This window comes from Pelophylax lessonae (assembly GCF_965119305.1).
Source record: "Pelophylax lessonae genome assembly, chromosome: 4".
Taxonomy (NCBI): domain Eukaryota; kingdom Metazoa; phylum Chordata; class Amphibia; order Anura; family Ranidae; genus Pelophylax; species Pelophylax lessonae.
In genome coordinates, this window is record NC_138771.1 from 73633157 (window position 1) to 73660456 (window position 27300).

General features: G+C 43.2%; 1 pseudogene across 1 annotated transcript in view; it reads left to right on the forward strand.

Annotated features, from left to right (window-relative positions):
- The window catches only part of LOC309552515, a 78247-nt pseudogene that overhangs the window by 34248 nt on the left and 16699 nt on the right, over nt 1-27300 (forward strand). The window contains exons 2-4 of the transcript in view: nt 17059-17553; nt 20130-20265; nt 20574-20679. The product of the transcript in view is annotated as an uncharacterized misc_RNA (transcript). The remainder of the gene's footprint in view (nt 1-17058; nt 17554-20129; nt 20266-20573; nt 20680-27300) is intronic.

A 27300-nucleotide genomic window follows, 5' to 3' on the forward strand; every position in this document is an offset into this window, starting at 1 on the left:
AAAAAAGTGTTTTTTTTTCTTTTTTTCTGTTAAAAAAATAAAAGTGGTGTACTTAGTGTGGCACAGTGAAGAGTAAGCATGGCGTTCATTGTGCCAGGGGTGGTGCTAGGATTGTAAGAGACCTGGGGTACCTTTGGGCACACCAAGTAGAAGAATAATGCGGTTCACGTAGCAGGCCGTGGTGAACAGTGGGTGTGGCCAAATTATGTTAACCCCTTTACCACCGGAGGATTTTGCTGTCTTACGTCTGGGCCACTTTTTGCGATTCGGCGCTGTGCGAATTTAACTGACAATTGCGCGGTCGTGCGACGCCGTACCCAAACTAAATGTACGTCATTTTTTTCTTACAAACAGAGCTTTCTTTTGGTGGTATATGATCACCTGTGCGATTTTTACTTTTTGCGCTATAAACAAAAAAAGAGCATAAATTTTGAAAAAATAACAATATTTTTCAAATTTTTTTATATGAAATTCCCACCCAAAAAAATGTAAAAATCAAATTTTTTAAAAATTTTTGGTCAATTTGTTTTTTCTGCTACCTATGTTTGGTAAAAAAAAATCACAATAAGCGTATTTTGATTGGTTTGCGCAAAAGTTATTGTGTTTACTAACTAAGGGAAAGATTTCTGTCATTTTTGGTGTTTTTTTTTTTTTTAACGAGTAATGGCTGCGATCTGTGATTTTTTTTTTTTGCGGGACTGCGACATTGCGGCAGACAGATCGGACCCTTGACTGACATTTTTGACACTTTTGGGGGTACCAGTGACATTACTGCAGTAATCAGTGCTATATATATGCACTGTTACTGTAAAAATGACACTGGCAGGTAAGGGGTTAACTGTATTGGAGAGGGAGGGGTTAGGTGTGTCCTAGGGGCGTGTTTCTAACTGTGATGGGACATGGCTACTAGTGTAAAAACAGAGATCAACGGATTACCCTCAGCTTCTTTAGCAAGGCAGTGGTCGTCTTGGAGGTGTGTTTGGGGTCGTTATGTTGGAATATTGCCCTGTGGCCCAGTCTCTGAAGGGAGGGGATCATACTCTGCTTCAGTATGTCACAGTACATGTTGGCATTCATGGTTCCCTCAATGAACTGTAGCTCCCCAGTGTCGGCAGCACTCATGCAGCCCCAGACCATGACACTCCCACCATCACCACCATGCTTGACTGTAGGCAAGACACACTTGTCTTTGTACTCCTCACCTTGTTGCCGCCGGCGCCACACACTCTTGACACTATCTGAACCAAATAAGTTTATCTTGGTCTCATCTCATCAGGCCACAGGACATGGTTCCAGTAATCCATGTCCTTGGTCTGATTGTCCTCAGCAAACTGTTTGCGGGCTTTCTTCTGCATCATCTTTAGAAGAGGCTTCCTTCTGGGACGACAGCCACGCAGAGCAATTTGATGCAGTGTGTGGTGTATGGTCTGAGCACTGACAGCCTGACCCCCCACCTCTTCAACTTTTGTAGGAATGCTGGCCGCACGTATACATCTATTTCCCAAAGACAACCTCTGGATATGACACTGAGCATGTGCATTCAACTTTTTTGGTCGACCAAAGCGAGGCCTGTTCTGAGTGGAACCTGCTAAGCTACTGTATGGTCTTGGCCACTGTGCTGCAGCTCAGTTTCAGGGTCTTGGCCAATCTTCTTATAGCCTAGGCCAGCCGTCAGTAAATGGTAGCCCGCGGTCAAAGAACGGACTGCACGATGCTTCCACCTGGACTGTCAGGCCGCCACTATAAGCAGTCCTTGGTTTGCTGGGACCTCACATGTCCAAGCAACCAGTGACGTCCCGTGTATGCGCCCCACCCCACTCCTTCTTTCTACCGCTCCCGACTCACTCAGGCCGTGAGTTGGGGCTAGATGTCAAGTGCACGCCTGCCCCCCTGCTGTTTGCGGCTCTTGGCTCTCGCATTTTCTGCCCCCAAAGGTATGTGAGTCACATTTTTAAGGGGGTTGCTTATTTTATCAAGTGCAGACTGATGGGCATATTTTATGATAAGGGACATGCTGATGGGCACATTTTATGTTAAGAGCAACGCTGATGGACATGTTTTGTTTTGCCCAACAGAGTGCCCCCTAACATAAAATGTGCCCATCAGCGTGCGCCTATTTTATGTTAAGGGTCACGCTGATGGGCAAATTTTATGCTAACGGTTACACTGATGGGCATAATTAATGCTAAGGGTCATGGTGATGGGCACATTTTATGTTAAGGGTCACGCTGATGGACACGTTTTGTTTTAGCACAGACTTGAGATTCGGATCTTGGCCCAAAGAAAATTTTAGCGGCCGGACCTCCTTGAATGTTAATTCATTACCCCTGGCCTAGGCCATCTTTATGTAGAGCAACAATTCTTTTTTTCAGATCCTCAGAGAGTTCTTTGCCATGAGGTGCCATGTTGAACTTCCAGTGACCAGTATGAGTGAGTGAGAGCGATAACACCAAATTTAACACACCTGCTCCCCATTCACACCTGAGTATAACTAACGAGTCACATGATACCGGGGAGGGAAAATGGCTAATTGGGCCCAATTTGGACATTTTCACTTAGGGGTGTACTGACTTTTGTTGCCAGTGGTTTAGACATTAATGTGTGTTGAGTTATTTTGAGGGGACAGCAAATTTACACTGTTATACAAGCTGTACACTCACTACTTTACATTGTAGCAAAGTGTCATTTCTTCAGTGTTGTCACATGAAAAGATAGAATAAAATATTTACACAAATGTGAGGGGTGTACTTACTTTTGTGAGATACTGTATAAACCTCAGCACAATTATTTAAAAAATAAAAATAAAACTCTTCCATTGTGTCTGATTTTGTGTACATTGAAAATAAATGGAGAGCTAACACTTCATCTGAGCCGACCATAAAGGATTATTTCACCTTTTAGCTAAGAATAATAAATGGCAATTTTTTAGCAGGTAAGAAATCGTACATTTACTTTTTTGTTTTAGGATCCTGTAAAGCATTGCACTGAGATTAGCAGATCCCGGGTACCATGCCGCTCTCCTTCACACTGGCAGTTAAAAAAAAAAAAAAATCGGTTGGCAGCTAACAGGTGAGGAGAGAGAGTTGGGGGGAGGGGAGACTTAGCCCCCTGTATACAGCTCCAAGATTTACAGTTTGTTTCTCTTGATCCCTATAATCCTATCTATCGATCCCTATATCCCTCACAATCCCTATACATGTGTACATATGGGGGGAGGGGTGACCTGTCATCAATGGGGTGGAAGGATCCAATGAAAGGGTGTCGGTTATTTTATATCTATTAATATCCACAACACTTACCAATCCCAGTGTCGGTATTTCGGGGAGGTCCATTGGCTTTACGGCCGAGACCAATACATCTGAGAACGGCTCTGGCGCAGCCGCGCACAAAAGCCCGAGCCCTCTTCATTTTGGGGGGCTTCTTGGTTGGGGTATCTGCAGGATGGTCACTGATACCTTCTTCCATAGCTGCTCTTCCTATGGGGGGTTTCTCTTTGGTGTTTTTCAGAGAAAAAAGCTGTTTACATTTAAATTGGTTCATTATTAAGAATAATGAAACACGCTTTAAACGTACAACAATGAAATCGCAATGAAATTGAATTCAAATGAAATCAAATCCAATGAAATCGCAAGAAATATCTCAGCAGAGATAAAGACAGGTCTTCACTGGTCAGCGTCAACACTTGTCTCAGTGATTTCCCGCTCCTGCGGCTCCTTATATAGGCTATGGCTCCTCCCACTGGTCATGTGACTTTTTTTTTTTTTTTTTTTTTTTTTTTTTTTAAATTTATTTATTTATACAAAAGAGACAAAGAAGATATTCCAACATCACATTCCAAGTCCAAATTACATGGCTCAAATATTGACATATAATTATTTCAATCATAGTCCATTGTGTATTAATCACCATCTCAACAGGTATAATCAAAATTATAGAACTTATATTAGCCATATCGTGAAAAACAGCGGTACTCTCCCGTGTCTCTTAAACATTTTTCCAAAATATTTAAAAAGTATATAGAATACAACCAAGAAAAAGAGAGAAAAAATTAAATACAAAATAAGGACAAAAGAATAATAGAAAAAAAGAAAAGGAAAAAAAAAAAAAAAAAAGAAGGAAAAAAAAAGGGGGGGGGGAAGATACCACAACTGGTATCATGCCAATTTATGTCATATCTCATTTATTCTACCAAAACCATCCTTGTACTGCTCACAGATCCATCCAACCCAGAAATTCATTTAGTCATAGGAGACCTTGACCACCTTCTCTCTACCCACAAAAGATGTTTATTCAACTTTTATCTTCTAGTTTATGTTACAGAGGATCGTCATCACCTCTTCTCCTCCATTCCTTCTCTCATATACACTACTGCCATAAGGCAACCAGTCTAAGTCAGTATAAATGTTTCCCATCCTCTCCCCAAAAAATTGTGCCCCCCTCCTATAATTTAGGGGGGGGGGGAACTTATCTGGGAACCTAAATCATTTCCCAGTTTGGTATGGTATTCAGACTTGATACTTTAAGTATCAGTCTGCTCGTTGCGAAGTTTAACCTTCTCTGACATTAAGGGATAGTCATAGAGAAGGAGAGAAAAATAGGGGGCAAACACGAGGAAGGGCCGGGGAGGAGGAGAAGGGGGTAGGAGGAAGGGAATTCGGGACATATTTTACTTAGGTGATATATTAAATTATACTAGTTCCAATGTGCCCCCCTCAGTGCAAACAATTTACCATCCGTGTCAATCCAATACCCCCTCAGGAGGGTCATAATCCCTCATATTCCATTAGTATGTGACTTTTTTTAATCTCACGATGACTCAGCAAAAAAAAAAATAACTGACGATTTTTCTTAAAGGAGCCTCGTCCTTGTTTGCGAGCTGTGTGAATTCAGGCTGTAGGCTCAGTATACGGATCTAATAGGGATACGGCTCCTGTAATAACATGTTTTTCTGGAAGTGACCGTTATTTTCACTGACATTTAACCCTTACAGTCCCATGGCTGAAATAAAGATCTGTATTCCTATGATAAGACGGTGAATGGAGTCTTATAAATCCTCCCAGAGATCAAATCTTCCCATTTATTTCATCATTCTTACAAAACAATTATTTTTCCACTTTTTAACCCTTTACCTGCCAAACCATTTTTTTCCCTTTCAGCTTTTAACCCTTTCACTACCAAATTATATATTTCATTGTTTTTAACAATTTAACATTAAAACCAATATCCCCCCCTTTTCATTTATTAACCCTTTCACTGCCAAACCAAATAACCCCCTCCACACACACACACTTTAACCCTTTCACTGCCAAACCTTTTTTTTTTTTTCTCATTTCTTGCCCATATGTTAAAATATAAATAAAGGAAAACATTTTTATTTTTAGTTTTGGATGGAGTGGAGAGGGATTAGAACACCTGTTAGGTTTTTATCGCTGTGTGCGCCCCCTTTTTGGATATCCACTCTCTTTGTGTTTCATGTTTACCATTACCACCAAAAGTGAAAGAAAATTCCAATATTTGGGTTGTCACCAGAAGCAGAATTAGAGGGGAAATCTTCCAATGGGGACACTAGTTCTGGTGACACCCTGGGATTATGTCACTTTGGGGGATTTTTCTAACTTTTGTTTTTTGCTTTGGGACAGGAAGTGAAGGGAAATCTCCCCAATGGGGACACAGATGGCAAAGAAATCCTGACAGAGGTTCTATACCTCCCTTACTCTATTCTAAATGGGGGAAAAATGTATTTAGTTCTATTTTAACATTTAAGTTGTATGTGGGGGGGGGGGGGTGATGGGGAGTCTGAAAGAGGGTGCAGCATATTACACATGGGGCTCAGCGGGGGTGGAGTGTCTGCAGACACGAGCAACTGCTACTTTCAGAGAGGGGGAGGGGAGAGAGCTCAAATAGTTATTTTGAGGGTCATTTTAAGCCTTTCTCTGCTGGACATTTTTATGTACATTTTTCCATTTTCCATTTTTTTTTTCCAGTGTGCTAATTGCTCATTTCTACCCTCAAAACATTCCATAGTTTGTGAAGTGATGAAGGCCCCGCCCATTCACACCTCTGACATACATCTGGATGGGAAAAGCCCATTTTTTTCAAGCGTTTTCTTTTTTTTACCCAACAAGCATAGAGCAGTCTATTCGTTTCATTGGGCCGCCCTATGTGCGACAAACATGGCAATGTAGCGCATGGCGTGTTCCGGGTCACGTTTTTTTATTGTTCGCAGCGATTCCTCACATGTGGGGTTCGAATACCGTTTACATATATGTGCGCGACTTGAATATGCGTTCTCTTCTGCATGCGAGCACTGAGGGATCGGGGCATTAAACGTTTTTTTTTTTCCTATTTATTTTATTCTTTATTTTACACGGTCCCTTTCATTTCTGTCACTTTTATTCCTATTACAAGGAATGTAGACGTCCCTTGTAAAAGAATATAAGGATAAGGATGACCGGTCCTCTTTTTGGAGGGATGTAGGGTCAAAAAGACCCCAAATCTCTTCTTTACCTTTAACCACTTCCTCCAAATGTACGCCCCGTACGTCCTTGGGTGTCAGTGGTAATACCGGGATGGTGGGGGCACCTACAGGCATCATCTCCGTATCATTGTTTGCAGCCAGCGAATTCTGTACAAAGCAGAAGTCATCTGAGGGGCCAATTAGCCACTGGATCACTTCTGCGGGTTCCGGAAGGCGGTCCCTTCCCTGCCCCCGCCCCCACCACTCCAGTCCCTTTGTGGAGGCCGGGAGTGGTGCGGCCGGGGGCGATGGTTGCCCTGTACAGAGAGAGAGGAACTGCCATCGTTCTCCTCTCTAACTCTGCAAACCGGGAGCGACGAGTATTCATCATTTCCCGGCTTTGACCCCTTTGTTCACCTGTCCATCAGTGACCAGAAAAGCAGCCGATCGGACCGATCTCAGTCTGATCTGCTGCATGGGGGACCAGAGGAGAGATTTGGGGTCTAATAGACCCCAAATCTCTCCATAAAGAGGACTTGTCACAGCCCATGCTGTCACAAGAGATGCTGATCATCCCTTGGGATACAATAAAGTTATTACCAAAATATAAAATAAAGAAAAGGGTAAAAAATTGTTTTTTTTTAAAAAATAAATAATAAAAAAATAAATAAAGCGCCCCGTCCCACTGTGCTTACGTGCAAATGGAAATGGATACGTTACTCCCGCACACATATGTAAACGTTGATCGCACCGCACATGTGGGGTATTGTTGAACGTCAAAGTGATGCGATAATTCTATCACCAGACCTCCTGTGCAACTCTAAACTGGTAACCAGTAAAGGCATTTAAAGCATCGCCTATGGAGAGTTTAAAGCAATGTAGTTTGCTGCCATTCCACGGGCAGACGCAATTTTAAAGCCTGACATGTTAGGTATCTTTTTACTCTGCGTAACATTATCTTTCACAGTATACAAAAAGATTGGGCTAAGTTTACTGGTTTGTTGTTTTTTTATACTTGAAAGTGTTTTTTTCCTAAAAAAATTGTGTTTAAAAAAAACGCTGAGCAAATACCGTGTGACATAAAAAAATCGCAACACACACCATTTTATTCTATAGGGTCTCTGCTGAAAAAAAATATATATAATTTTTTGGGGTTCTAAGTCATTTTCTAGCAAAAAAAAAAAAAAATAGTTTTTACATGTAGGAGCGAAGTGTCAGAATAGGTTTGGGAAGGAGGGGGTTAAAAGCAAATGCTTTCAAAAAAATAATAATGTTTACTTCCAGCCTGGACTGGAAGTCACGTCATGACGTCGCTCTGGTCCTCCAAGGTCATAGAGTGGATGAAAGAGTACTAACTCTTTGATGGTTTATGGGAGCAGCTGGCCGCAACGCCAGATCCTTTCTCAGGTGAACTGGCGGAAACGGTAAGCCCGGGAAACACCGACGAGTGTTTCATGAGCCGCTTGGAGCGGTTTCATGAGAAAGCTGGGTACTGGGGTTATGGGGGATATTTTCAGCTATAATCCCGGGAAACCACTTGCAGATTCCAACGGATATATACGTATTGCAGGTGGCAAGTGGTTAAATTAGATCTCATATAAGCTTTAATGCTAATTTCATGTTATGCAGCTTTCATTAACCCCTTACTTACTTACTTACTAGGCACCTAAACCCCCTTCCTGCCCAGGCCAATTTTCAGCTTTCAACTCTGTCACTTTTTGAATGACAATTGCGCGGTCATGCTACACTGTACCCATATGATATTTTTATCATTTCTTTTCATAAAAATAGAGCTTTCTTTTGGTGGTATTTAATCCCTACTGGGGTTTTATTTTTTTGCTAAACAAACAAAAAAATGTTATGTTAAGGGTCATGCTGATGGGCACAATTTATGTTAAAGGGACTCGAATGGGCATATTTTATGTTAAGAGCATTGCTGATGGACACGTTTTGTTTTGCCCGTCTCTCTGAGTCATAGCACAGACTTGAGATTCGGACCTCGGCCCAAAGCAAATTTTAGCGGCCGGACCTCCTTGAATGTTAATTCATTACCCCTGGCCTAGGCCATCTTTATGTAGAGCAACAATTCTTTTTTTCAGATCCTTAGAGAGTTTTTTGCCATGAGGTGCCATGTTGAACTTCCAGTGACCAGTATGAGAGAGTGAGAGCGATAACACCAAATTTAACACACCTGCTCCCCATTCTCACCTGAGACCGTGTATCACTAACGAGTCACATGACACCGGGGGAGGGAAAATGGCGAATTGGGCCCAATTTGGACATATTCAGTTAGGGGTGTACTGACTTTTATTGCCAGTTGTTTAGACATTAATGGCTGTGTGTTGAGTTATTTTGAAGGGAAAGCAAATTTACACTGTTATACAAGCTGTACATTCACTACTTTACATTGTAGCAAAGTGTCATTTCTTCAGTGTTGTCACATGAAAAGATAGAATAAAATATTTACACAAATGTGAGGGTGTACTTACTTTTGTGAGATACTGTATAAACCTCAGCACAATTATTTAAAAAATAAAATAAAACTCTTCCATTGTGTCTGATTTTGTGTACATTGAAAATAAATGGAGAGCTAACACTTCATCTGAGCCGACCATAAAGGATTATTTCACCTTTTAGCTAAGAATAATAAATGGCAATTTTTTAGCAGGTAAGAAATCGTACATTTACTTTTTTGTTTTAGGATCCTGTAAAGCATTGCACTGAGATTAGCAGATCCCGGGTACCATGCCGCTCTCCTTCACACTGGCAGTTTAAAAAGAAAGAAAAAATCGGTTGGCAGCTAACAGGTGAGGAGAGAGAGTTGGGGGGGAGGGGAGACTTAGCCCCCTGTATACAGCTCCAAGATTTACAGTTTGTTTCTCTTGATCCCTATAATCCTATCTATCGATCCCTATATCCCTCACAATCCCTATACATGTGTACATATGGGGGGAGGGGTGACCTGTCATCAATGGGGTGGAAGGATCCAATGAAAGGGTGTCGGTTATTTTGTATCTATTAATATCCACAACACTTACCAATCCCAGTGTCGGTATTTCGGGGAGGTCCATTGGCTTTACGGCCGAGACCAATACATCTGAGAACGGCTCTGGCGCAGCCGCGCACAAAAGCCCGAGCCCTCTTCATTTTGGGGGGCTTCTTGGTTGGGGTATCTGCAGGATGGTCACTGATACCTTCTTCCATAGCTGCTCTTCCTATGGGGGTTTTCTCTTTGGTGTTTTTCAGAGAAAAAAGCTGTTTACATTTAAATTGGTTCATTATTAAGAATAATAAAAACACGCTTTAAACGTACAACGATGAAATCGCAATGAAATTGAAATCAAATGAAATCAAATCCAATGAAATCGCAAGAAATATCTCAGCAGAGATAAAGACAGGTCTTCACTGGTCAGCGTCAACACTTGTCTCAGTGATTTCCCGCTCCTGCGGCTCCTTATATAGGCTATGGCTCCTCCCACTGGTCATGTGACTTTTTTTAAAATCTCACGATGACTCAGCAAAAAAAAATAACTGACGATTTTTCTTAAAGGAGCCTCGTCCTTGTTTGCGAGCTGTGTGAATTCAGGCTGTAGGCTCAGTATACGGATCTAATAGGGATACGGCTTCTGTAATAACATGTTTTTCTGGAAGTGACCGTTATTTTCACTGACATTTAACCCTTACAGTCCCATGGCTGAAATAAAGATCTGTATTCCTATGATAAGACGGTGAATGGAGTCTTATAAATCCTCCCAGAGATCAAATCTTCCCATTTATTTCAGCATTCTTAAAAAACAATTATTTTTCCACTTTTTAACCCTTTAACTGCCAAACTATCCCCCCCCCCCCTTTTCAGGTTTTAACCCTTTCACGACTAAACTATATATTTAATTTTTTTAAAAACTTTAACTGTAAATCCAATGTTCCCCCTTTCATTTATTAACCCTTTCACTGCCAAATCTGTTTTTTTTTTTTTTTTTCCCATTTCTTGGCCATATGTTAAAATATAAATAAAGGAAAATTTTTTTAGTTTTGGATGGAGTGGAGAGGGATTAGAACACCTGTTAGGTTTTTATCGCTGTGTGCGCCCCCTTTAGGGATATTCACCCTCTTTGTGTTTTATGTTTACCATTACCACCAAAAGTGAAAGAAAATTCCAATATTTGGGTTGTCACCAGAAGCAGAATTAGAGGGAAATCTTCCAATGGGGACACTAGTTCTGGTGACACCCTGGGATTATGTCACATGGGAGGATTTCTCTAACTTCCGTTTTTGTCTATGGGACAGGAAGTGAAGGGAAATCTCCCCAACGGGACACAGATGGCAAAGAAAACCTGACAGGGGTTCTATCCCTCCCTTGGGGAAAAATGTGTCTTTAGTTCTATTTTACCTTTTAACTTGTATGTGGGGGGAGTCTGAAAAAGGGTGCAGAATATTACACATGGGGCTCAGCGGGGGTGTAGTGTCTGCAGACACGAGCAACTGCTACTTTCAGAGAGGGGGAGGGGAGAGCACTCAGTCATTTTAACCCTTTCACTGTTGGAAATTTATTTATGTATTTTCATTTTTCCAATGTGCTAATTGCTAATTTCTGCCTTCAAAGCATTCCATAGTTTGTGAAGTGAGGAAGGCCCCGCCCAGTCACACCTCTGACATACACCTAGATGGTAAATGCCCATTTTTTAAAGTGTTTTTTGTTTTTTTTACCCAACAAGCACAGAGCAGTCTATTGATTTCATTGGGCCACCCTATGTGCGACAAACATGGCAAAGTAGTGCATGGCGTGTTCCGGGTCACTTTTTTTATTGTTCGCAGCAATTCCTCACATGTGGGGTTCGAATACCGTTTACATATGAGGGCGCGAGGTGCATATGCGTTCTCCTCTGCGTGCGAGCACTGAGGGATTGGGGCACTAAAGGTGTTTTTTTTTCTTATTTATTTTATTCTTTATTTTACACGGTTCCTTTCATTTTTGTCACTTTTATTCCTATTACAAGGCATGTAGACATCCCTGGTAATAGAATATAAGCAGTGGCGATGCTTCCGACCCCCTAATCTACATGCGGGCGCCGGATGCATGGACTTCAATGTGGCTCTTTTTTTTTTTTTAGCCATGTGATTAGAGCCAGAGGCTCTAATAGGCTAAAAAAAGGGTGGGCTCAGGGCGCAGAACACTGCGCCCTGAGCCCACCCAGTTGTGTGACAATAGCAAATGAAAATTCGCTATTGTCACACGGATCCTCCTCCTCCTTGCCAATCAGGAAGCGGAACTTGAGACCCGTTTTCAGATTGGCCAAAATGAGAAGCCATGGAATTGGGCATTGGGGAGGAGGGATGAGACGCAGAAAACAGGAGGAAGAAGCCGAAGCCGCTGCCTGCTGCTGCAGATATCCAGGCAGGGTGAGTGAGCGGGGGAGATCCTGCCTGTCCTCTGTCCTGTCCCCTGTTTCCTGTCTCCTGTCCTGCTAAGGTCCTGGGGAGGGGGGGTTATGGTGCGCGGCCTGGTGTGGTCCACAGGGGCCGCCCCACGGGTGCTCCATGGGCCATATAAGGATAAGGATGACCGGTCCTCTTTTTGGAGAGATGTAGGGTCTGAAAGACCCCAAATCTCTTCTTTACCTTTAACCACTTCCCCCAAATGTACGCCCCGTACGTCCTCGGGTGTCACTGGTAATACCAGGATGGTGGGGGCACCTACAGGCATCATCTCCGTATCATTGTTTGCAGCCAGAAAATTCTCTACAAAGCAGAAGTGATCTGAGGGGCCAATTAGCTACTCGATCATCGATCACTTCTGCGGGTTGCTGAAGGAGGTTCCACCCCCCTCCCCCGTCTCTCCAGTCCCATAGAAGAGGCCGGGAGTGATGCGGCCGGCGGCGATGGCTGCCCTGTACAGAGAGAGAGGAACTGACGTTGTCCCCCTCTCTATGTAACCCTGGAAACAGGGAGCGACGAGTATTCATCATTTCCCGGCTCCGCCCCCTTTGTTTACCTGTCCATCAGTGACCAGAGAAGCAGCCGATTGGACCGATCTCAGTCTGATTGGCTGCATGGGGGGGGGGGCCAGAGGAGAGATTTGGGGTCTAATGGATCCCAAGTCTCTCCATAAAGAGGACAGGACATGTCATGGCCCATGCTGTCACAAGAGATGCTGTTCATCCCTTGTGATACAAATAAAGTTATTACCAAAAAATAAAATAAAAAAATGGTATATATATTTTTTTTAAATAAAATAAATAATAAATTATAAAAAAATAATTAAAGCGCCCCCGTCCCACTCTGCTTATGGAAATGGAATGGATACGTTACACCCGCACATATATATAAACGGTGATCGCACCGCACATCTGAGGTATTGTCGCGAACGTCAAAGCGATGCGATAATTCTATCACCAGACCTCCTGTGCCACTCTAAACTGGTAACCTGTAAAGGTATTTAAAGCATCGCCTATGGAGAATTTTAAGGTCCGTGGTTTGCCGCCATTTCACAGGCAGACACAATTTTAAAGCGGGAATTGTTAAGTATCTTTTTACTCGGTGTAACATTATCTTTCACAGTATGCAAATAATTGGGCTAACTTTGCGGTTTTATTTTTTTTTTTATTCTTGAAAGTGTTTTTTTTTTTCCAAAAAACCGCTGCGCAAATACCGTGTGACAACAAAAATTGCAACACCCATCATTTTATTCTGTAGGGTCTCTGCTAATAATTTTTGCTAGTAATTTTCTAGTACAAGAAGTAGATTTTTACATGCAGGAGCGAAGTGTCAGAATAGGATTGGAAAGGAGGGGGTTAAAAGCAAATGATAACAAAAAAATTATTTTTTCGCTTTAAAGGAAAAAAAATGTATTTACTTACAGCCTGGACTGGAAGTCACGTCATGACGTCGCTCTGGTCCTCCTCCCTAGGGGTGACCAAAGGGTTAAATGTGAGCCTAGGGGAGTGTTTTCTAACTGTACAGGGGAGGGACTTCTGGAATCAACACAGCTCTGTGATCATTCCAGAGAGAAGAACGGTCAGCTGTGTTTACAACATCCGACCGTCCTTCTCTCTCAGCGGGGATCGATCGCGGGTGCCGGTCCTGTGATTTGGATTTGGCACCCCCGCTTCCTAATGGGGAAAGCACGTTCCTGCGAACCGACGTACTCAAACGTCGGTTCTTGCAGTCGAGCCAGCCTGCCACAGTATATCTGTAAGTGGTTAACCCCTTAATGGCCCCTGGGTTAACCCTTTCCCTGCCAGTGTCATTATTACAGTGCATATTTTTAGCACTGATTACTGTAGTAATGTCATTGGTATCCTCAAAAGTGTCAAAAATGTCAGTTAGGGGTCCGACCTGTCCGCCGCAATGTCGCAGTCCCGCAAAAAATCGCAGATCGCCGCCATTACTAGTTAAAAAAAAAAAAAAATAATGGCATGAATCTTTCCCGTAGTTTGTAGACGCGATTAACTTTTGCACAAACCAATCAAAATACGCTTATTCTGTTTTTTTTTTTATTTTTTTTACAAATAATATGTAGCAGAATACAAATTGGCCTAAAATTATGAAAAAAATTTGATTTTACATTTTTTTTTTTATTATTGGGAATGTTATGTAGCAGAAAGTGAAAAAAAAAAATACGGTATATATATATATATATATTTTATTTTTTTTCAGAATTGTCGTTTTTTTTGTTTAAAGCACAAAAAATAAAAATCGCAGAGGTGATAAAATACCTCCAAAAGAAAGCTCTATTTGTGGGAAAAAAAGGCCGTCAATTATATTTGGGTACAGCGTCGTACGACCGTGCAATTTTCCATTAACAACTTGCCGTCCGCTGCCCGACTATATACGGCGGCGGTCAGCCCCTCACAGGCAAAGTGACGTACCGGTATGTCACTAGCCTGGGAGCGAATAGGGGGCGAGCGCGCGCCGCCGGAGGCGCGCTCCCTTCCCCGCTCGTACCCGAAGTAGCCGGCGCATGTGACTGGCGGACCCGATGTCCGCCGGTCACTTGCGATCATCGGGTAGAGATGGAGAAAGTCGCCTGTCACTCTCCCCTGTGTAAAAGCACAGATCACTCGGTCCTGCTATGTAGGACCGTTGATCTGTGCTGTTACACACACAGCCACATCCAATCACAGTAAGAAACACGCCCCTAGGGACACACTTGACCCTTCCCGCTCCAATAAAGTTAACCCCTTCCCTGCCAGTGTCATTTTACAGTAACAGTGCATATGTATAGCACGGATTACTGTAGTAATGTCACTGGTACCCCCAAAAGTGTCAAAAATGTCAGTCAAGGGTCTGATCTGTCCGCCGCAATGTCGCAGTCCCGCAAAAAAAATCGCAGATCGCCGCCATTACTTGTTAAAAAAAAAAAACAATAAAAATGATAAAAATCTTTCCCTTAGTTAGTAAACGCAATAAATTTTGCGCAAACCAATCAAAGTACGCTTTTTGCGTTTTTTTTTTAACAAACATATGTAGCAGAAAACAAATTGGCCTAAAATGTTAAAAAATTTAGATTTTTACATTTTTTGGGGGGGAATTTCATATAAAAAATGTGAAAAATATTGTTATTTTTGCAAAATTGTCGCTGTTTTTTTGTTTATAGCGCATGATCAAAAAATCGCACAGGTGATCAAATACCACCAAAAGAAAGCTCTGTTTGTGGGAAAAAAAGGACGCCAAATTCGTTTAAGTACATCGTCGCACGTCCGCGCAATTGTCCATTAAAGTCATGCAGTGCCGAATCGCAAAATAAGCCCTGGTCAGGAAGGGGGTAAAATCTTCCGGGGTTTAAGTGGTTAAATTAACACAGTGTCGAATTGCAAAAAATGGCCGGGTCATTAAGGGGGGTAAATCCTTCCCGTCCAGAAGTGGTTGAAGGGGAATTATACAAAAAAATGATTGGTTAAACCCACCAGTGCTTTTTATAAACAGCTATATATAGAACAGACCATAATAAGGAGGAAGGAGGGACGCATGGCACGCCCCCAGGCCAAGCTTTGGAACGCAAGACACGCCTCCATACATAGCTTTGGCCCTCAAGGCACGCCCCCCGACTGAGCTTTGGCCCACAAGGCACGCCTCCAGACTGGGCTTTGAAACGCAAGGCACGCCTCTACCACTGGGTAGCGATGTGTTAGACGAAAGGCACGCCCCTATTGCTGAGTCATGAAACGAGCACGGTCACTTACGCAGGACACGCCCCTAGTGGGCAGGGAAGGAGGCGGGCGCCCTCTAGCGTGCTGTGCGGGGCGGTGGCACGTGGAGGAAGTACATTGTTGTAGGTTGGTGACAAATTCGATCTGTGTGTTGTATATCACCCCCATATATTTATAACTTCATTGTATGTCACCCCCATATATATATATATATATATATATATATAAAACTTCATTGTATGTCACCCCCATATATATATATATAATTTCATTGTATGTCACCCCCCATATATATATATATATATATATATATATATATATATATAACGTCATTGTATGTCACCCCCATATATATATATATATATATATATATATATATAACTTCATTGTATGTCACCCCCATATATATATATAACTTCATTGTATGTCACCCCATATATATATATAACTTCATTGTATGTCACCCCCATATATATATATATATATATATATATATATATATATATATATATATATATAACTTCATTGTATGTCACCCCCATATATATGTAACTTCATTGTATGTCACCCCCATATATATATATATATAACTTCATTGTATGTCACCCCCATATATATATATATATATATATAACTTCATTGTATGTCACCCCCATATATATGTAACTTCATTGTATGTCACCTCTATATATATATATATATATATATATATATATATATATATAACTTTAATGTATGTCACCCCCAAATATATATATATATATATATATATATATATATATATATATATATATAAAACTACATTGTATGTCACCCCCATATATATATATATATATATATATATATATATATATATATATATATATAAAACTTCATTGTATGTCACCCCCATATATATATAACTTCATTGTATGTCACCCCTATATATACTGTGTGTGTGTATATAAATACTGTATATACCTACATTGTATGTCACCCCCTATACCGTCTCCATGTCCTCCTATATATAATACATTGTATCAGTGTGTATGTCACCTCCCCATATCGGCTCTATGTACAATCTTTTAACCTGTCCCCATTGTATCCCTCATTTCCAGCCATGGCAATAGTACTCAGATTATAGACCGGCCTCCCTTACATCTCCTCCAGCCCCTGCTCCTGTAATCTGCCTGTATAATAGGGATGTTTCCTGGAATGTGGCATCCCCTGCGTTGTTCTTAGGTGTAGCGCACTGACAGCGCCTCCTATGAAGACACGAGCTGCCAATTAGTGCTATTTTTTAATGATTTCTGCATGTGTGAATGGCTTACCTCTGTATCTACAGAACAGGAGCAGGCAAGGATCTGCAGTAAAGTTTAGATCTCACCTGGCAGCGTTTTTCTTTTCCTGACTGCTGATTGGCTGCCATGAACAATGTCATTCTCACATTATCTTTCTGTACTATTCTCACAGAGCTATGTACCATCCCCCGGCGGAGGCCATATTGTGTCAGGTGACCACGATCCGCCATGTCTTGGTGTGCGGTGGGACTAGTCCAGGTCGGGCGGACAAGGAAGACATTTCCAGCGTCTCTATTACTGCAGTGCAGAAGGCTGGCGGCCGGACGGCGGGAGAGCGATGGTCTTCTGGAGTTGTGCCGTCGAACGTTCTTCCTGTTGGGGGAGAAGATGACTCTGGCCTCTGTTCTAGGAGGACGTCACGGCCTGGGGCCCCTGGGAGCCCAAATGAAAAGGAACATGGTAAAGGAATGGTGGGACGCCATGGTGCTGCACCAGGAACAGGTTCTGCCCATTGACTCTTTGTGTCACCTACCAGGAACATCCAACCCTTCACCAAGACCACCGCTGAAGACCCTCCCCAAAGCCCGTCTGGACCGCCTCCAAAACCAAAGTCTAACCCAGGAGGAGCTGGAAAAGATGGCCGGTCCTCGCCAAGATCTCCTATATGGTAACAATGACACAAATAGAGATGGGCTGAACACCCCCGTTCGGGAATTCTGCCACAAACCCATTAAAGGCTATGGGGTGCGAACATAAGAAATCAAAAGTCCCCATTATGAAGGCTTATATGCAAGTAATTGGCCATAAAAAGGGTATGGGGGCTGGGTACTACCCTGGGGGACAAGTATCAATGCAACATTTTTTCACAGGAGCAGTGATTTTAATGATGCTTAAAGTGCAACAATAAAAATGAAAAAGTGCCTGTAAAGTGGAGCATCTGTACCATGTATAGAACCTGCTGCAGCAAAACAGACATTTATCAACTAAAAAAAATATTTAAATCACATTTAAATTGATTTGCAAGTGCTGGCACCCAGCTATTTAAAAAGGAAAGAAGGAAACGGTGTGGGGTCCCCCCAGTACTTACCAGACCCTTATCCAAGCATGCATCCTCCTACAAGGGCCTCTTACACACAACCTTGGGCTGTGTTTGTGGGGGTCTGTGGGCAAGGGGCTTATCGAAATCTGGCAGCCCCCTTTTAACAAGGGGGCCCCCAGGTCCTATTCCCTCCCCCTCCCATGGGAATGAGTAGGGTACCCCTACTCATTCACCAAAAAAGTGTCAAAATAAAAAAAAAAACAGTAGACATGTTTTTTTTTTTACAATTTCTTTATTAAAAAGAAAACAACGCTGTCCTTCAATGTAGATCCATCGTCATTAACGACGCCACCACCTGACCTAAAAAATACAACAAAATTGCTCCATCCACCGCAAAGGCAAACCACCGAATGTCTGGCTTGCCGTTTGACAGTTCTTATATAGGTAAGGGCGGGGCCACCTGGCGACATCACCTGGTGGCACCGCCCCCCTGTGATGTCATTGACCCAGCAAGTATTGGTGAGGTCACAAGGGGGGGCGGTGCCACCAGGTGACATCAACTGACATCATCAAATATGACAGTTCTTCGGTTAGGACGGGGCCACCCGGTGACATCAACAGGTGGCACCGCCCCCCAGTTATGTCATCGACCCAGCATGCACTGGTTGGTGATGTCACAAGGGGGGTGGTGCCACCAGGTGTTGCAGCCAGGTGGCCTCGCTCTTAGCTAATATAAGAACTGTCAAACGGCAAGCCAGCCATTGGGCAGTTTGTCTTTGCGGTGGGCGGAGGCATTTTTTTTTTCAGGTCCCGTGGTGGCGGCGTTGTGATTGTCGATCGATCTACATTAGAGGACAGCGGGTTTTTTTTAGTTTTTAATAAAGGATTTGTCAATAACCTGTCTACTGTTTTAGTTAATTTTGACATTTTTTTTTGATGAATGGGTCGGGGTACAATGTACCCAATACTCATTCACATATGGCGGGCAAGACCCGATTCTGATGCCCGCAGACCCCCCACAACCACACCCCAAGATTTTGGGGAAGAGATCCTTGTCCCCTTCAACATGTCCCCTGCCCCAAAGCACCCCTGCCTGTTGAGGGCATGTGGTCTGGTATGGTTCAGGAGGGGGTGGGGGCCCAAACTCATCATTTTCCCACCCCACCCCCACCCTTTACCTGACTCCCCTGCCTGCATGCTCTGATAAGGGACTGGTATGTATTGTGGGGGGGGGGGGGTTTGGGGGGCCCCCACACCGTTTTTTTTTGACCGCTGATGGCTCATTGGTTGTTAAGGACGCTGTAGCCGGCTTCCCGGTCGCTCCTTTACAACCAGCTTATACTGCACCCTTATTGGGCAGAGCTTGCGTAGAATGCGCTGTGCAGCACAGGGAACACCCAGCAAACACCCTGCAAATTTGGGTGTTTGCCGAACGGGGTGAATAGCTAATAATAAGCTCAAACTCCTGCTGAGGCTTAACCGTTCGCCCAACACTAGACACAAACTACTGCAGGATATGTCACCATTGTGGGAGGGGCAGAGACACAAACTACTGCAGGAAATCTCACCATTGTGGGAGGGGCAGAGACACAAACTACTGCAGGAAATCTCACCATTGTGGGAGGGGCAGAGACACAAATTACTGCAGGAAATGTCACCATTGTGGGAGGCGCTGAGACACAAACTACTGCAGGAAATGTCACCATTGTGGAAGGGGCAGAGACACAAACTACTGCAGGAAATGTCACCATTGTGGGAGGGGCAGAGACACAAACTACTGCAGGAAATGTCACCATTGTGGGAGGGGCAGAGACACAAACTACTGCAGGAAATGTCACCATTGTGGGAGGGGCAGAGACACAAAACTGCAGGAAATTTCACCATTGTGGGAGGGGCAGAGACACAAATTACTGCAGGAAATGTCACCATTGTGGGAGGGGCAGAGACACAAATTACTGCAGGAAATGTCACCATTGTGGGAGGGGCAGAGACACAAATTACTGCAGGAAATGTCACCATTGTGGGAGGGGCAGAGACAAACTACTGCAGGAAATGTCACCATTGTGGGAGGGGCAGAGACACAAACTACTGCAGGAAATCTCACCATTGTGGGAGGGGCAGAGACACGAATTACTGGGGGAAAATCTCACCATTGTGGGAGGGGCTGAAAATGTTGACTTTTTAAAATATTTTTCCAATTTTAGGTGCCTTGTATTATTACCCCCCTTGTTTGGAGCTCCTGAACAGAAAGTTGCCTTTTGGTATTGCAGAGGTGGGGAGATGTTTTCATCCAATCTCAGACAACAAGGATCTGCACCTGCAGGTCAGCCATCTTGTAATGTACCTAGTAATGGGGGGGGGGGGGTCTAAATTAGTGTGCAGAATACAATGTATTTCTCATTTGTCTTTTACCCACAATGCAGTTTGTTAGTAACTCTCAGGTGTGTGCGCTCTGATTAATACCGGGGAAGGAGATTGGAGGTCACATGGGTTCACAGGCCACCGATTTAATCAACTGGTGCAAAATCCTAAAAACAAGAGATAGAATCCTACTGACAGCGATAAAGCGATAAAGTTCAGGAGTAGAATTGATTTTTATGAGGTTATTAAGTTCCTGTAAGTTGATAAATTTTACTTTCATATTCTAGGGTGGGGGAGAGGACGGCGGCCTCTCTGGTCTGGTTCAGCTCAGCCAAGACTTGTGCTCAGTGGCGGGACTACTGGCTGCGGCAACAGCTGCTGTGGTGGAGGAAGGTGAGCGCCCTGTGATTGCTGAGACATCTATGGGGGTTATTTATAAGAGATGAGATACACTATATTGTCAAAAGTATTGGGACGCCTGCCTTTACACACATGAACTTTAATGGCATCCCAGTCTTTGTCCGTAGGGTTCAATATTGAGTTGGCCCCCCCTTTGCAGCTACTTGAACTACAAGTCCCATGAGGCATTGCAAGGCTGACAGTTACAAGCATGACTCCTAAAGGCAGAGGCATGATGAGACTTGTAGTTCGCAACAGCTGGAGGGCCCCAGGTTGAGCATGCATTCTGTATAGTGTAACCTTCACAAGTAGGCTGTAATAGCAATTCATTAAACAGAGTTGGAACATTGCTGATACCTGTGTAGCTTACATCATAGAGAACTACACTATGTCAAAAGTATTGGGACGCCTGCCTTTACACACACATGAACTTTAATGGCATCCCAGTCTTAGTCCGTAGGGTTCAATATTTAGTTGGCCCACCCTTTGCAGCTATAACAGCTTCAAATCTTCTGGGAAGGCCGTCCACAAGGTTTAGGAGTGTGTCTGTGGGAATGTTTCACCATTCTTCCAGAAAAAGTGTTCCTTTAAATTTTTGAGCAGTCAGTGTATGTGTGTGTGTCTATTAGAGATAAGGGCCATACACACTATCAGATTATCTGAAGACTTTTTCCTTCAGATTTACCTTTTCTATGTAGTGCAAGGGCCTGCCGGATTGCATACAAATTGAAAGTGTTCAGGTTTGACCTCATATTATATGGTTTTGGTAAGTCTACAGACAAAAGTCTTCAGATAATCTGATAGTGTGTATGGCCCAATAGACCGATATGTTTTTTTCAGGGCCGATACCGATATTTTGGTCACAATGTTTCGGTATCGGCCGATATGGGCCGATATTTTGTACATTTTAAAGTTTTGAAAAATAAAGACAATTTTTGACACAAATCTGGTACTGAACATGTTAATTTTTTGTTTAATGCCTACTGGCGGGCTTGCTGGCACCCTGTGGTGGGTGAGTGGCTGGCTGGCACAGGGGTTGTGGGTGGCTGGCTGGTACAGGGCCTGTGGTTGGCTGGCTGGCACACTGTCTGTGAGTGGCTGGCTGTCTGGAATCCTGTGGTGGGTGGGTGGCTAGACTAGGCCCGACTCCAGAGGAGGCTGTCCAAGGCAAGGGAGGCGGCCTAAGAAGGCAGAATGAAGTCACAAAAATATCGGCCAGTTCCAAGGCCGATACCGATATATCAGGGAAAGTGCATATCGGCCACGCCAGTAATTGGTCTATCCCTAGTGTGTGTGTGTATATATATATATATATATATATATATATATATATTGTATATATAGTGCTCAAATAAATTAAAGGAGCACTTTTGAATCAGAGTATAGCATCAAGTCAGTTAAACTCCTGGGATATTGATCTGGTCAGTTAAGTAGCAGAGGGGGTTGTTAATCAGTTTCAGCTGCTTTGGTGTTAATGAAATTACCAACAGGTGCACTGGATGGGCAAAAGGAGACAACCTTCAAAACAAAAATGGTTTTACAGGTGGAGGCCACTGACATTTTTTTCCCTACCCATTTTTTTCTGACTGTTTTTCACTAGTTTTTCATTTGGCTGGGGTCAGTGTCACTACTGGTAGCATGAGGCCATACCTGGACCCTATAGAGGTTGTACACGCAGTCCAACTCCTCCACGATGGCACATTAATCCGTACCATTACCAAGAGCATGGAGGAGATTCCAGGAGACAGGCAGTTACTCTAGGACAGTGTTTCTCAACTCCGGTCCTCAGTGCACACTAACAGGCCAGATTTTAAGTATTACCTTGGAGAGATGCAGACTAGAATTCTGAAATCACTGAGCAGCACATTATATCACCTGTGATGTATTTCAGTTATCTTGCAAACCTGGCCTGTTAGTGTGCCTTGAGGACCGGAGTTGAGAAACACTGCTCTAGAAGAGCTGGACAGGGCCATAGAATGTCCTTAACCCATCAGCGGGACCGGTATCTGCTCCTTTGTGCAAGGAGGAACAGGATGAGCACTGCCAGAGCCCTACAAAATGACCTCCAGCAGGCCACTGGTGTGAATGTCTCTGACCAAACAATCAGAAACAGACTTCATGAGGGTGGCCTGAGGGCCCGACTTCCTCTAGTGGGCTCTGTGCTCACTGCCCTGCCTCAGTGAACACCAGAATTGGCAGCTCCACCACTGGCACCCTGTGCTTTTCACAGATGAGAGCAGGTTCACCCTGAGCACATGTGACAGACGTGAAAGGAAGGGAGAGATGTGGGTGCTTGTAAGATTCTGGTACCTCCGGTACCCTTAATCACCACTTTCCTTTGTAATGCGTCCCACCTTTCTCTTCAGGTGGTACGCATATACCTTTAAGAACGATGATGTCACTGCTGAGCGCCGCAGAGCGGCTATTTCAACCGCCGGCGGTCTCACTCACATTGTTCGTTCAACCTGCCTTGTTATCCACATGCTTTCAAGCCTGTCTCTCGATCGGAACCTCCAGCTATTCCCTCTACCTGGAGCAGACCGGAACCTCGCTACTGATCCCTGTATCTCGCTACCGGACCATCCCTTATCTACTGGACCTCTCTAAACTACTAACATTACAAGTGATAAGTACCCCGCAGGGGAACCCTCCATAACCTTATTGCACTATCTACCTATGTACATTAAGGACTGTTACTACCTATCTATACTATCCTATCATCTGCACTGTTACATAGATTGCTAGCTCTTCAGCCTACTACCATCTATCATCTGCACTGCTGCATAGATTGCTAGCTCTCCTGTCTACTACTATCTATCCTTGCACTGGGTTAGTCTATCCTGTATTTGTCATCTGTTGTCCTCACCACCTGTTAGCATACTCGATACTAACCTATCTGCATTCCTAAATACCATCTTGAACTCTCCTATACAAAACCTATCAAGTGATTACCATCCTTGTCACTGTTCACACCTGTCCCTTCAGCACATCACCTTCATACTATCATATACATCCTATCACTCCAGGAACATCTCATTGAGTGTGTATATATCTGTATGTTGAAGCTGACAGGCCCACAGTGATGAGTCCTGGAGAGTTGGATCTGGTATTCAACACATCTCTACATGACTACTGAGTGGAGATTTTGCAGCTGCAAATCCAGCCTATAATAAAAACGCAGGAGCGTTACAGATTGAACGAACCTTAAAAATGGATTCAGCAGAATTACCCACTCAAGTGACACATCTTTGCGAACTCAATTCAGACTCGGGTTATCGGAAGCTGTTAAAGACGAGCTCGCCCGAGCGGATTTACCTGGCACCTTGGAGGCCTTGATACAACTTAGTATCAACATCGACAGACGACTGCGAGAAAGAAGGGCTGAAAAGATGGGAATGCCATTGTCTAGTCCTTCTCAGATTTTGGCCATTGACCCTACTCCCATGGATGTAGGAACCATACGCCCACCTTTAACGACTACTGAACGAGCTAGAAGAACATCCAGAAATCTCTGCATGTACTGCGCATCCTCGGATCATTTGATAAACACCTGTCCCCTTGTCCGCAGGAAAGAGGGTGGGTGTTCACATGTCTTGCTGGGAGGATTGGCGACTTCCTTCTCTAACCCCTATCTTTTTGTTCGTTTGATATTACAGTGGGACCAAACTAGGATCACCACCAAGGCTATGGTCGACACTGGATCTTGTGGAAACTATGTTGATACACGCTTTGTTACCTTAAATAAAATACCTATTATTTCAAAATCTAAGCCTGTTTCTGTTAGTTTCATTAATGGTATTCCACTGTCTTCTGGTCCAATCACCAACCAGACTCAGGCACTCCTTGCCACTACCAACGAATCACATGTGGAGACCATCACCTTTGACATACTATCCTCACCCCATTTTCCTATTATTTTGGGACTTCCCTGGTTACACACACACCAACCAATCATAGATTGGAAAAAACGGACTTTGGTTTTCCCTTCTCACTATTGTGAGAATACGTGTAACCTCCCATCTTATGGGAAGATTCTGTCTGTGGTGTCTGATGAAATTGCACCACTATGCTATCTGGATCTGTCCGAAGTGTTCCTTGAGAAAAATGCTCAAGTGTTGCCTCCCCATAGGGATTACGATTGCACTATCGATCTACTCCCTAACAGCAAATTGCCTTTCGGTCATGTTTATCCCCTTTCACAGGATGAACTTTCTCATCTCAAGGAATACTTGGATGAGAATTTGACAAAAGGGTTCATTAGACCCTCTACTTCTTCCACTGCTGCAGGACTTTTCTTTGTCCGCAATAAGGATTCCAGTCTCAGGCCTATTATCGATTATAGGCAATTAAACACGATTACGATAAAGGATCGCTATCCTTTGCCGCTCATCCCTGAACTTATTGAACAGGTGCGTGGGGCTACTTATTTCACCAAATTAGACCTGAAAGGGGCATACAACCTAATCCGAATCCGTGACGGGGATGAGTGGAAAACAGCATTCAGAACCAGATACGGACTATTCGAATACCTTGTGATGCCATTCGGGCTATGTAATGCTCCCGCAGCTTTCCAAAGATTCATAAACGACATCTTTAGAGACTTACTTGATGTCTGTGTTGTAGTATACCTAGACGATATACTTATTTATTCTCGATCTATGCCTGAACACATAAAACATGTAAGACTTGTGTTGTCCAGACTGCTCTCACACAGACTATATGTGAAATTAAAAAAATGTCTATTTCATAAAGAAGAAATATTATTTCTAGGATACTTCATATCCAAAACTGGAATTAAGATGGATATGAGTAAGATATCCTGTATTCAAGACTGGCCTATACCAACAACTCGTAAGGCCCTACAGCGATTCCTTGGATTCTCGAACTTCTATAGGAAGTTCATCAAGAACTTTTCCGCTATTGTTAGACCTCTCACACAACTGACAAGTATAAAAAAAACATTCAAATGGTCAGAAGAAGCAAATCAAGCTTTCTGCTTGTTAAAATCAAGCTTTACTTCTGCTCCCATACTACGCCATCCAGACCCATCCCTCCAATATATTCTAGAGGTAGATGCGTCAAATATGGCAGTAGGAGCAGTTCTCTCTCAACGACCAACAAACACTTCATCACTCCACCCAGTTGCTTTCTTTTCAAAATCAATAAGCAGCCCAGAGGTGAATTACCCAGTGGGTGAAAAGGAGTTGCTTGCCATAAAACTGGCACTGGAGAATTGGCGACATCTGCTCGAAGGTACCCAGTTACCAATACTCATATATACAGATCATAAAAACATTCAATACCTCCAGACTAACAAGACTCTCTCCCACCGGCAGGTGCGATGGTCATTATTCTTTTTAAGATTTAATTTCCTAGTGACCTACACGCCTGCAGACAAAAATAAAAAAGCGGATGCGCTATCACGATTAACCGAAGATAACTGCGCCGAAATCCCTTCCATTCCCATAATACCCTATGAACGCATTATTGGTGTTGTCCGTTCCTTGAAGGAAGAGATTTTGCACAGTATAAGAATGGATTCACCTCCACCACAACTAAGTACTGATGCAGAAGGCTTCCTCTATTACAATGACAAACTCTACATACCCCCTACTATGCGCACCAAGATTTTGGAGTTATCGCATGATGTGCCCATGGCAGGACATATGGGTATAACGAAAACCTTTAATTTGCTCACCAGGCAGTTTTGGTGGCCTGATATGAAGACGTCTGTACAAAAATTTGTTTCTTCATGTGACATCTGTGCAAGGTCCAAAACTGACACCACAAAACAATCTGGACTACTTTGTAGTCTACCAATACCCCAGGTTCCATGGGAAGTTGTATCCTTAGATTTCATAGTAGAACTACCACCCTCTAAAGGATTTAATACCATCCTAGTGTCAGTGGACCACTTGACAAAGATGGCACATTTCATTGCTATCCGTAGACTACCTTCATCTAAACAAACATCAGAACTACTGATGAAACATGTGTTTAAGTTGCATGGAATTCCAAAAACTCTTTTGTCCGACCGTGGTTCACAATTCATCTCTAAATTTTGGCAAGCACTTTGTCAAATTTTACGCATTGAGCGAAAGCTCACTTCTCCCTACCATCCTCAGACCAACGGACAGACTGAAAGAGTCAACCAGTGCATTGAGCAATATCTATGTTGCTACACATCATACTTGCAGGATGATTGGGTGGATCTCCTTCCTCTAGCAGAATTTGCTTACAACAACGCAACCCACAGTACCACGAAGCAAAGTCCGTTCTACTTGAACTATGGGTTTCATCCCACTCTTCTTCCACCACGCATCCTGCCATCGAGTAACCCAGTAGCCTCGGATTACCTTACCCAAATAAAAGACTCTTTGGGCTTACTCAATACCACTATATCACACGCTCACAGTCAACAAAAAAAAGTACTATGACCTTCGTAGAAGACCTTCTCCTCAGTATGCTATTGGGGACCTTGTTTGGCTATCGACAAAGAACTTAAGATTAAAAATCCCTAGCAAGAAGCTTGGACCTTTATTTTCGGGACCGTTCCCAATTAAAAAACTTATCGGAAAAGCTGCAATACAGCTCACCCTACCAGCAGATCTCAAG